Consider the following 12,263-nt stretch of genomic DNA (forward strand, 5'->3'; position numbering starts at 1 on the left):
AAAATTTGTTCATGTGCATTTTCCCAGGATTTACATATTGATGACCTATTCTCATTAACATGGGATCGGCGGCGGGGGGTCAGACACTCAGCAGCTCCGCCAGTCAGCTGCCTGAGGAAGACGCGGTGCAGACTGGAGCACTGGGAAACATCCGAAGTCGATTCGCAAAAAAAAAATTTGTTCTACTACTGTACGGAGCAGGAGCTCTGTACAGTATTAGAATGTATTGGCTCAGATGAGCCGGTTACTGCTTCCAAGTGGTACCTTGGAATGTTTTTTTTACAGTACAAATTAATTTATAAAGTTATTACCTGAAGTCTTCACGAAGCAATAACTTTGGCTCATGGGAGCCAATACATTCTAATACTGTACCTAGCGCTCGCTCCGTACAGTATTGGAACGAAGTTTCATCTGAATCGACTTCAGATGTTTCATTCTCATCCCTAGTGAGCGCCGTGGCCTCCTCGCTGTTCACCAAGCACAGCGCCGTCCATTGTGTAGTGGCTGTGCTCGGTATTGCAGCCCAGGCCCATTCACGTCTATGTGCCTAGCCCATGTGACCGGCGTACAGTGACATCACTGGCCTAGGAGGAGGTCTAAGCGCTCACGAGTGCCGCAGCCTCTTACAGCGGATCGGCTGGACTTGGACCCCCCCATGATCAGATACTGATGACCATCCCCTTTCCCTCAGTGCTTTGTGGCCAGGGAAGCACATAGCCTTCGTAAAAAGTACCCCCATGCCAAATTCTTGACCTAACCCCTTCTCTCCAGGCAGGGGTGTAACATGACCTGCAGGCAGTTTCTATAATACCGTGTCTTCTTATGTGGCACAAGGGTCTTTGGGCCCCCTCGGGCTCCTTGGCCTGGTAGCAGCTGCTACCTCTGCACCCCCTATAGCGGCTGCTACCTCTGCACCCCCTATAGCGGCTGCTACCACCTCTGCACCCCCTATAGCGGCTGCTATGTCTGCACCCCCTATAGCGGCTGCTACCTCTGCACCCCCTATAGCGGCTGCTACCTCTGCACCCCCTATAGCGGCTGCTACCTCTGCACCCCCTATAGCTACGCCCCTGCTCACCTGTTCCCAGGCTCTCTTGAATGGGAGCTGAGCTGCAGTACCCAGTACGGCCACTACACGGTGTATGGCGCTGTCTGTCTCCAGCTCTATACACATAGACCCCTGTGCCCTGGCAGCCCAAAACAGCTGATTAGTAGGGGTGCCGGGTGTCAGACCCCACCAATCTGATAGTATCTATACCCCCTTTAAATACGTCACCGCTGAAGCAGCACATGTGACCCGGTCTGTACAGATGAGTATGGATGTCCAAGGTATTGAGTGACATGTGCACGACTGTGCGGTAAACTCCCGGCATCTCAGTGCCATGTATAGGCTGCATACTGATAAGGCTGTGGAGTGGAGATACCTCCATGGGAGTCCTATACGCTGAAGCAGAGTACTGATATATCGTGACGATACTGCACCATATATATACTGTACATTAGTGGCAGTGTAGAGGTCAAGTAACAAGGCTGAGCCAGGGGGGTCACCGACACGGTCACACCGAGGGTGCCTGCATGCCTCCGAGCATGGCGGGGGGCTGGCGGTTTATTATTATAAAGTCACGAATGATGTTGCATTCAACTTTTTGTGTAAATCCTGCAACTTTTGGGGACTCTTTGAAAAGTAGATCACTTTCAAGAGGCATTGATGATGTGCAACATTTTAAAATGTCACAGAAAATATCGCTGGCCGGAGCACAGTAGGACCGGTGAGACCCCCCCAGTCTTGGTCATAAGAATCCAAAGACAGACGCAAAGAAAACCACAGCTGATAAATGCCCCCCTTAGTGTTAATAACGAGAGGTGCCTCAGGGGACTGAGCGTGGTCAGACAGCAGCAGAGCGTGTAGTATTTAGCTAGCTAGTGGAGGTGAGTGGCGCTTGCACGTTGGCACACTACCGCAGGGTCTAGATAGGGTCAGAGTAGCAGTAACAGAGAGAAGGGCAGCGAATTGCACTTCCTAGTCCTTTGAGCATTCGTGGACCTGCGTCAAGCGAAATGCAAAAGGAATGGCCACGCTGTGTGCACGGAGTACCCCATGGGGTCATTTCCTCTGCCGTGTAACAAGCAGCAATAGACTAGGGCTGAAACGATTACTCAAATTAATCGATTAAGGCTACTTTCACACTAGCGTTCGGGGCTCCGCTTGTGAGCTCCGTTTGAAGGGGCTCACAAGCGGCCCCGAACGCTTCCGTCCAGCCCTAATGCATTCTGAATGGATGCGGATCCGCTCAGAATGCCTCAGTCTGGCAGCGTTCAGCCTCCGCTCCGCTCAGCAGGCGGACACCTGAACGCTGCTTGCAGCGTTCGGGTGTCCGCCTGGCCGTGCGGATCCGTCCAGACTTACAATGTAAGTCAATGGGGACGGATCCGTTTGAAGAGGACACCATATGGCTCAATCTTCAAACGGATCCGTCCCCCATTGACTTTCAATGTAAAAGCCTGGACGGATCCGCTCAGGCTACTTTCACACTTAGACATTTTTTTTGACAATATAATGCAGACGGATCCGCTCGAACGCTAGTGTGAAAGTAGCCTAACTCGACACAAATATTTTTTTTTGCATCGATGATTTGTTTGTGCTATTACTCACGCTCCATGGTCACCCGCTTGCCTGCACCGGATTGTGAGGTACACACATCGTCAGGACACGTAAGCGCGCACTGTGACCTAATGTTGTGTGACTTCAGATCCCAGTGCAGCGCGTGAAGAAAATGATGATGGAAGATCTCTGGAGTGTCGGCAGCACCCCTACAGGAAAGGTAAGTATTGTACTAGGAGGGGAAGCAACAGATGACTGGGGGGAACTGGTGGCACTGCTGGAGGAACTAATTGCATTAAAGGGGGAACTAGTGGCACTGGGGGAGGAACTGATGGCACAAGAGGGTGGGGGGTGGACTGGTGGCACAAAGGAGGGAAAGCAACAGATGACTGGGGGGAGCTGGTGGCACTGCTGGAGGAACTAATTGCATTGGAGGGGAAACTAGTGGCACTGGGGGAGGAACTGATGGCACAAGGGATGGTGAACTGGTGGCACAAGGGAGGGAAAGCAACAGATGACTGGGGGGAGCTGGTGGCATTGGAGGGGGAACTGGTAACACTGCTGGAGGTTGCATTGGAGGGGGAACTGATGGCACTGGTGGCTGTTTTTTTTTTTTTAAAGAAAACATTCTTTTAATTCTTTTTTTTTTTAATAAGAGTACTCGATTAAACGTTGGATTAATCGGTAGTATACTTGATTACTAAAATAATTGATAGCTGCAGCCCTGCAATAGATATCTTCATTGCTACCGCTGATAGGGGTATTCTTAGCGTGATCATGGCAATAAACCGCAGCCCAGCCTCCCAATGAAAACAATGGGACGCAGTGTATGTGTGGCCGCCTGGTGGTTGTTGGCTCGAACCCCGTGCCAAAATGCTGTGTGAACGACCCCTTAGCCTGAAATAACACATACAGGTAAAGACAGCACAGCAGTAAAATTACCTGTGGTGGCAACATCCGGTCATAGTTGCACCTGAACAGTAAAGTAATAGAGACCCAGTCAATGCTATTGGCATCGGCTCCTTCCCTTTCACACTGAGTAAAACTTGAAAATGTTAAGTGCCTTCGGCCACCACTAGGGGGAGCTCACTGCTGATATCAGTCATACAGCTCCAATGAGTTCAGTGTGATGCTTTAGACCCCTTGCAGTCTCACCTCCCAGCACTGACGGGGTCACATAGTATTATATTGATTTATGATGCTATGTAACCCTTACAGTTCTGGAATGTACTGGATAACACTGGCAGCATTATGTCAGTGTTATCCAGTACATTCCAGAACTGTAAGATTTACATAGCATCATAAATCAATATAATGCTATGTGACCCCGTCAGTGCTGTGAGGTCAGGCCGGGAGCTGCGCTGCGGATTTGCAGCGTGACAAACACTCATCTGCAAGGGGCCTTAACCTCCTAACAGTCACATTAAAATTGGAAAAACCCTCCCACTTTTTTTTAATGTGTCTGTAGTAAATTTGTTGGCGCACAACTCAGGGGACACAATTGCACTTTTAACTAACTTAAAGGGAACCTGTCACCAGGATTTTGTGTATAGAGCTGAGGACATGGGTTGCTAGATCGCCGCTAGCACATCCGCAATATCCAGTCCCCATAGCTCTGTGTGCTTTAATTGTGTAAAAAAACTATTTAATACATATGCAAATTAACATAAGAGTCATATCTTACTTGTGTGAACAGAGAAGAGTCATATTTTCAAGCTCTGACTCATCTCAGGTTAATTTGCATATGTACAAAATAATTTTTTTTACACAATAAAAGCACACAGAGCTATGGGGACTGGGTATTGCGGATGTGCTAGCGGCGATCTAGCAACCCATGTCCTCAGCTCTATAGGCAAAATCCCGGTGACAGGTTCCCTTTAAGGCCATCATTTTTGCCTTCAGGACCAGTAAAATTTTACCCCTTCGTCATGACTTTAAAAAAAATTCCCCTAAATTTTTTATTTTGCGGGATGAGTTGTAGTTTTTTTAGGAACCATTTTGGGGTATATATAGTGTATTAAATAAGTTGTATTTTATTTTTAGGGAGAAAGATATAAAAACAGCAATTTTAACATTTTATAGAAATTGACGACATTCAATGTGTAGTATAAATAACATAACTATTTTTCCTCCTGCAGGCTGTCAGCTCTGCAACTGCTCCCTCATTCTCCTACAGACTGAAAGGAAGGGGGACAGCTGCTTTAGCGGCTCATCTCTGGATATGTAGCAGCTAGAGATTGTTCTGTTCCAGTATCTTGCATTGTGTATTGGTATGCTCCTCTCTCCTCCGTTTTCAGGTTTCTAGTTAGTTTAGCCTAGCCACTCCCTGTTTTCCCAGTGATGCCTTGCTCATAGTGTGCCCAGCTTTCTGAGTAGCAGTATCCATCTTCTAAGCTAGGAGTTATTGTTAGCATCATCATCTTGTAATATAATTGTATGATTTTCCTAAAATATGACGTAAAGTCATGATTTTATGAAAGACACGGAGGCGAGTATTGCTTAACCCTTTCTTTACTGGCACAAAACAGCAGCAAAGAATCCAATAACAAAATCAACCAATGGGCACACAGCCCTCCCCTTAGCCCCAGTATAAAGGGACCACCCCTCCAGTTCCTCTTCCTCTTTCTTTGACTCCATAAGTCCACCAACGGAAAAAACTGGAACAACTGGAACCAGGAGAAACTCCAACGAAAAGATCACCACATCCTCGAACGAACGACTTGGAGGCACGGTGTCAACAGGAACCCCAGAAGACAACCACAGTAGGTCCGCAGCAGCGACGAATCAACCTTAAAGAAACAAAGAATAATAATAATAACGACAGCAAGGGCGCCGAAGACGCGCATATCGTACACACATAACCGGAACACCAGACGCGGCGATAAAGCCGCAATAAAGTAACATTCGGTAATCATAAATAACATCTATAAACAATAACAGAAAAACCCCATAAACGTAACAACGAAACACACAATCCCCAGGGAGGGACAACAATGGGCGGGGCAATACTCGCCTCCGTGTCTTTCATAAAATCATGACTTTACGTCATATTTTAGGAAAATCATACAATTTTATTTCAAGACACGGAGGCTCATATTGCTAGTTTAAAGCCTTCCTACAATAGGGGTGAAAAGATGAGGATCCGGCCTAAAGTAAAACTCCCTAAACGTGGAGGCACGGGACCAATCTGCCAACCTCATGACATCTTCCAGACGAGCCCCGGCGAGAGTCAAGGAGGTCGCTGAGGCACCACGAACTGAATGCGCCGTAAAAATGGTAGTGTCAATGCCAGACAGGGACAAAATCCATTTCACCCAACGCGAGAGCGTCACAGTGGTCACCGGAGCAAAGGGTCTCCGGAAAGATATGAACAACTGAGGAGCGGAAGAGGACCGCAAAGACCGAGTCCTAGACTCGTACTCCCTCAGACAAGTGACCGGACAAAGCGCCACCGAGGAAGGAAAAGCAGGGTAAGAAACCGACCTGATATGAGTCTTGGTACGCCGGGAAATGTTAAATGTCACGCCCTCCGGAGAGAAGGACCGGGCGTCATGATCCAAGGCTCGGACATCCGAAACCCTCTTGCAAGAAATGAGGCAAAAGAGGGTAACCAACTTGGCCGAAAGTTGGCGCAGGGATAAGTCCTCATTGGCATGCCAGGAGGAAAGAAAAGAGAGAACGGAAGAAACATCCCAAGAACTAGAGAAACGAGGCCTGGGGGGCCGTGCGAACCGGGAGCCCTTGAGCAATCGGCATACCAGCGGATGGCGTCCAGCCGGACAACCATCGAAACCCCTATGGCCGGAGGAAATAGCCGACCGAAACACATTCATAGTGCGATAAGCCTTCCCGTCATCATAAAGGGAACTGAGGAATTGAACCAACTCACCTACAGCAGCCGTAGAGGGATCCACGTTCCGAAGGAGGCACCAACCAGCCCAAGATCGCCAAGCTGCCCTATAGGCTCTTCTGGTACCCGGGGCCCACGCACTTTCCAATAGGAAAACAGCCGTCTCCGAAAGGCCCTCGGTCTGCCAAGACAACCCGACACCCTGCATGCCAGCAGACGCAGGGATCCGTCCAGCACTAGAGGATGAGGATGGTTCAGAGGATCCAGCAGCAGTGACGTCCGGAGCGGAAGCAGCAGGGGAATCTCCACCAGAAGCTCCAAGAGTTGCGGGAACCACGACTGAGTCCCCCAAAAGGGAAGTATCAACACCAGCTCCGCGGTATGTAGGCGTATCTTGGACAAAATCCGCGGGATCAGCGAAAACGGCGGAAAGGCATACATCACCCCCTCCGACCACTGCTGAAGAAGGGCATCCACCGCCTCCGCGGCCGGGTCCGGCCTCCAGCTGAAGTATCTGGGAAGTTGTGCGTTCCAGCGCGAAGCGAAAAGGTCGATCGAAAACGGGCCCCAACGAGATACGATGACAGAGAAGACCTCCACATCCAATCTCCAGTCGCTGGCGTCCGAGATGTAGCGTGAGTTCCAATCGGCCAGCGTGTTGTGTAAGCCCGGAAGGTATTCCGCCACCACCGAAACGTTGTGGTCCAGGCAATAATCCCAAAAGTCCTTGGCTAGGTGAGTCAACATCGAAGAACGGGTACCTCCCATGGAATTGATGTAGCGGACAGCTGAGACGTTGTCCATGCGAAGTCGAATACATGCCCTGGCCCTCCCGCAGGTGAAGCTGCGAATGGCAAAGGAACCCGCCAGAAGTTCCAGGGCATTGATGTGTAAGTGAGACTCCTCCGTGGACCAAGGGCCTCCCGTGGAAACCCCCTCGCAATGGGCGCCCCAACCGTGAAGGCTGGCGTCCGACTCGATCACCACATCCGGGTGGGGGCCAAACAGAGCCCTGCCATTCCAGGCAGAGAGGTTGGCAATCCACCACTCCAATTCGTCCCTCGTCTCCGGATCCAAAGCGATGAGATCCGCATAAGACGCACCAGCCTGTAGGTGTGCGATTTTGAGACGCTGGAGGGCCCGATAATGAAGGGGAGCCGGGAAGATAGCCTGAATGGACGATGATAAGAGACCTATCACCCTGGCCAAATGACGTAGTGAGATCTGCGGGAGAGAGAGGGTGCGACGCAACTCCTTGCGGATCGACCGTACTTTCAAAGGTGGAAGACTCAGAGTCAAGGAGAGGGATTCCACTTGGAAACCGAGAAACTCCATGGTTTGAGCAGGAACCAGACAAGACTTCTCCCGGTTGATTATGAAACCCAGGGAGGAGAGAAGGCGTATCGCTAATTGAAGGTGGGACAAGAGGGAGGTCCGGTCCACGGCCATGATCAGGATATCGTCCAGATAGATTATAAGTCTCACCCCCCGAGAACGAAGCCACGCCACCACCGGGCGTAAAAGCTTGGTGAAGCACCAGGGGGCCGACGATAGTCCGAAGGGGAGACACGTGAAGCGCCATACCGACCCCTGCCATTGGAAACGAAGAAGGTCCCTGGAGGGAAGTGCTATCGGAACCGTCAAGTAGGCATCCTGGAGGTCCAACTTGGCCATCCAGTCTCCGGGAAGCAGCATGTCCCTCAGGAGGTGAATGCCCTCCATCTTGAAATGCCTGTACTTGACGAATGCATTTAGTGCCTTTAGATTGATTACGGGGCGGAATTGGCCTCCCTTCTTTTCCACCAGGAAAATACTGCTGATCACCCCGTCGTGATCGAGCGGGGCCGGTTCTACCGCCCCTTTGAGATAAAGGGCCCGTAGCTCCACGTCCACCAGGTTCTGCGATACTAGCGACCGGAACGTGGGAGGAAGAGGGGGCGGGACCACGGGAGGGGCGACAAGCTCTATGTGAAAACCCTGAACCGTGGAGAGCACCCACGGGTCGCTGGTAATGAAGGCCCAAACATGCATAAAATGTTGGAGTCTGCCCCCGACATAACGTTCCGAAAAAGGGAGAATATGTGGTAGACTTACCAAATGGGCGTCTGAGGTTTGGATTTCCTCTGTAAGGACGTCCCCGTCCCTGAGAACCCCGGGAGGGGAAGAAGGACGGCTGGTGTCTCTGGTCATGGACAGGCTGACGGTAGGAAGCGAAGGAGCCTCGACCCGAACCTCGGGTCTGGAAGGAGGAGCGGCCGGACAGACGGCCCCTTGTACTGCCGGCCCTAGCGGAAACCCTACCGCTAAATACCCTACGCATGGACGTTTGGGCTTTATCAAGGGCGGTAAAGGTCCCCACAAACTTCCCCAGCTCCTTAACGAAGGGATCCCCAAAGAGGAAACCTTGGGCCTCTTTGCCTGATTCTGACAGAGCCATATTGGTCAGTTTAGGCTCGATTTTCAGGAGGATGGCTTTGCGCCGTTCTATACTCAGGGAGGTGTTTGCATTTCCTGCCATGCAAATGGCTCTTTGGGCCCAACCACGGAGTTCCTCCGGGTCGACCAGATGCCCTTCCGCCAAGGCTGATTCCGCCAAATCAAAGATCTTTGCCAGGGGCCCCATCATATCCAATAGCTTGTCCTGACAAGCCTTGAGAGCCGAGTCTAGGCCTCTCTTGGGACTAAATCCCGTCTTAGACAGGAACTGGACCATTTTCGGGTCCACGACCGGGGTTTCGCATACCTTATTAGGTATCGCCGGCCGAGGGCATTCAGCCCGGAGTTTGTTCCGTGCCTCCTTGCTAAGCGGCTTGCGGACCATGGACTCCAGATAACTGGCAACGTGGGGCGCCGGAAGCCACTCTGCAGACCTGGGGTGATGCAGGGAATCCGGGTCAAAGAGCGGGACCCCCGTCGGATCCACAAGGGAAACGGACTGGCCAGGGTCCGTCGGGTCCGCCTCTACCGGCCGTTGGGGCAAGGTTGAAAAAGAAACCGAGGTGCCTTGGACAGGCGACCCATCAATATCTAGATCCTCAGAATCATTATAGGATTCTAACCAAGCCTCCTCCTCAGATTCCACATTAGAATCAGATTCTGGCTCCGGCTGGGACCGGGCCGACTTCCAGTGCCGTGCTCTTTCTGCCTGGCGCGGACAGGCTCTTTTGCGCGGCCGAGGCGCGCTGTCATTGGATGGGACAAGGCCATCATTCATAGTGTTTCTGGAGGCATTTGGGGCTGGCATGGGAGCGGGACTAGGAATCGCAGCAGAAGATGACGTACTAGCAACGAGCACCTGGGATATGGACTGCGTCAAGGCTGACGACATAGAACCCATTGCAGACATAATGGCCTCGGATATAGACCTTTGCAGGGCCATGGCCTGAGAATCCGATGGGGTGGGGGTAACCCCTCCGGTAGAAGGCATAATTCCCAAATTCTGAGGGGAAAGGGGGGGCTCACCCTGAGTAGGGGCCCCTTGGGCTGAAGTGGGAGCCTTCTGGGCGGACATCACTGTGAGGGTATAATCTGACAGAGAATCTGGTAGTAATATAAGATAACCCCCTAATCTGCAGTACTGTCCCTAAAGAAGAAGGATAACTATGCAGGGTTAGTCACCCTACAATAGGAGCCGCCGATCCGTCGCTAGCAGCTGCCGCTGGAGAGAAGACTGTCTCTCTAATGTATGAAGCGAAGATAAGATGGCGCCCGAAATCTCGCGAGATCTCGGGCGCAGCAGCAGAGACGGCGGGAGCCGGCGGCAGGAACAGGCAGCGAAGACGCCCGAGATCCCGCGAAAAATCGCGAGATCTCGGACGCACGGGGAAGCGGAGAGAAGCGCAGACGGTGGAAGACCTCAGGGCGAGAACGCACCACAGACAAACAACTAACAGCCCCAGGTAGGACCGGGAACAGAATGGGAAAAACGGGCAAAGGGGGAAAAATAACAAGGTGAGGACCGCAAGAAACGGCCAAAATGACCAGTAGGGAAAATACAATATCCCCAAAAATAAGTGGAGGAAAAACCAAATGGGAAAAACAATATCTTATACAAATATGGCAACCACCAACCCCTGCAAGCAGGAGGGTGGAATACTTAACTTCAGTGCAGCAGCAAAGAAAGAGGCAGAGGAACTGGAGGGGTGGTCCCTTTATACTGGGGCTAAGGGGAGGGCTGTGTGCCCATTGGTTGATTTTGTTATTGGATTCTTTGCTGCTGTTTTGTGCCAGTAAAGAAAGGGTTAAGCAATATGAGCCTCCGTGTCTTGAAATAAAATCTCCGGATTGTGCTACTTGAATAACGCCTGGGTGTCTGATGCGTAAGCTGTAAGTGGAGAAAGTCAAATTCAACAAGTCACTTCTGTGCGCATAGAGGTTTCTCTACACAGGTGCGTGATTGTATATAGCTGACATTTCAAAACGCCACAGAGATGTTCCAAGCTTTCAAACAAAACCAGAATGACAGCACTATCTTCAGTACAGGGGAAGATATTAGTGTTAGAAATTGGGAAGCAGTGAATGCAGTTGAAAAATTAAAAGCAGGTTTTGCCCACTTATTCCCGACTCAATTTCTAACAGTGATATCTCCTGTTTATGTTATGCTAATGCTGTCTTGCATGAAAGCCTGGAATGCCAGCTTTCAAACAAGACCAGGCCAATGTCTCTAGCTGCTACCATTCAGGAGATACGAGCAGCTAAAGCAGAGCTTCCCCCTCCCCTTCTGCCCAAGCTGTGCTTTTCTCAGCCCCAAAGCTGGACTTGGGGAAAACCATTAGGTGGTTAAAGGGGTTTTCCAGGACTTTTATATTAATGACCTTTTCTTAAGTTAGGTCACCAATATAAGTTCTGCAATGGTCGGACTTGGCATGCCCATCATCAGCTGATTGCAGAGCATCGGAACCAGGCACTGCTCCCCATACAGTGTAGTGGTCGTACCTGGTTACTGCAGCTCTCTAATATTCACTTCTATGGGACAGACCTAAATCTTTTCTATGGTCCTTCACTACTCTAACCACCAGTCAAGCTGTGCCAACCTCTGCAGTCAGATCAGCACATTCCACTGTATTATCCCGAACCACCATGTGAACAGAGCCTTAAGTTATGAATAAAGCAAATTCAGATGTAATATTCGAAGCTCGCTTCACTCATCTCTAGTCATTAATATCTAATCGGTGGGGTGACGGGAGTCCGGTGTTTGGAGCTGAGCACTACGGTCTCTTGGCGCGTAAATTGGTCATGTGGCCTAGTCTCTTTCAAGTGAATGAGCCTAAGATGCAATACCAGGCACAGCCACTATACAAAGTACGGCGCAGCACAGCGTCTTCAAGCAGTTTATTGTTGGGGGTGCTGGGAGTCGGACCCCGCTGATCTGATATGAATGACATCCTGAGGACAAATGTGGGACGTGCCCCTTTTGTATTACTCCATACAGTGCACAGTCATAAACCGGAAGAGTCGGGTTTTCATTGTTAACTCCACTTTATTGTTTCTCCATTACATGACGCATGGTGATATTTACTTTCAGCCTCTTGCGAGCAGTTTAAAAATAAAAAAAATTATAATTTTTTTTTGGGGGTGGGGAGTGGGGGGGGCGATTTAGTCCATTTTGAACGTTACAGTCCGTAACCATCAAAACACCATATTCTTAAATTAACGACTACTTTAAAAAGGCTACAAACAAGATATTTACAAAGAGCGGAACATATTCGTCCCGTCTTACCCACGAGTCCGTGTCTCACAATCATACAGACGGCATATACAGACAGTAAATACATTAAAATCCGTAAAAACATTACAGATGTTACAGAAAGC

Source organism: Bufo gargarizans, chromosome 3, assembly GCF_014858855.1.
Source record: "Bufo gargarizans isolate SCDJY-AF-19 chromosome 3, ASM1485885v1, whole genome shotgun sequence".
NCBI classification, from domain to species: Eukaryota; Metazoa; Chordata; class Amphibia; order Anura; family Bufonidae; genus Bufo; species Bufo gargarizans.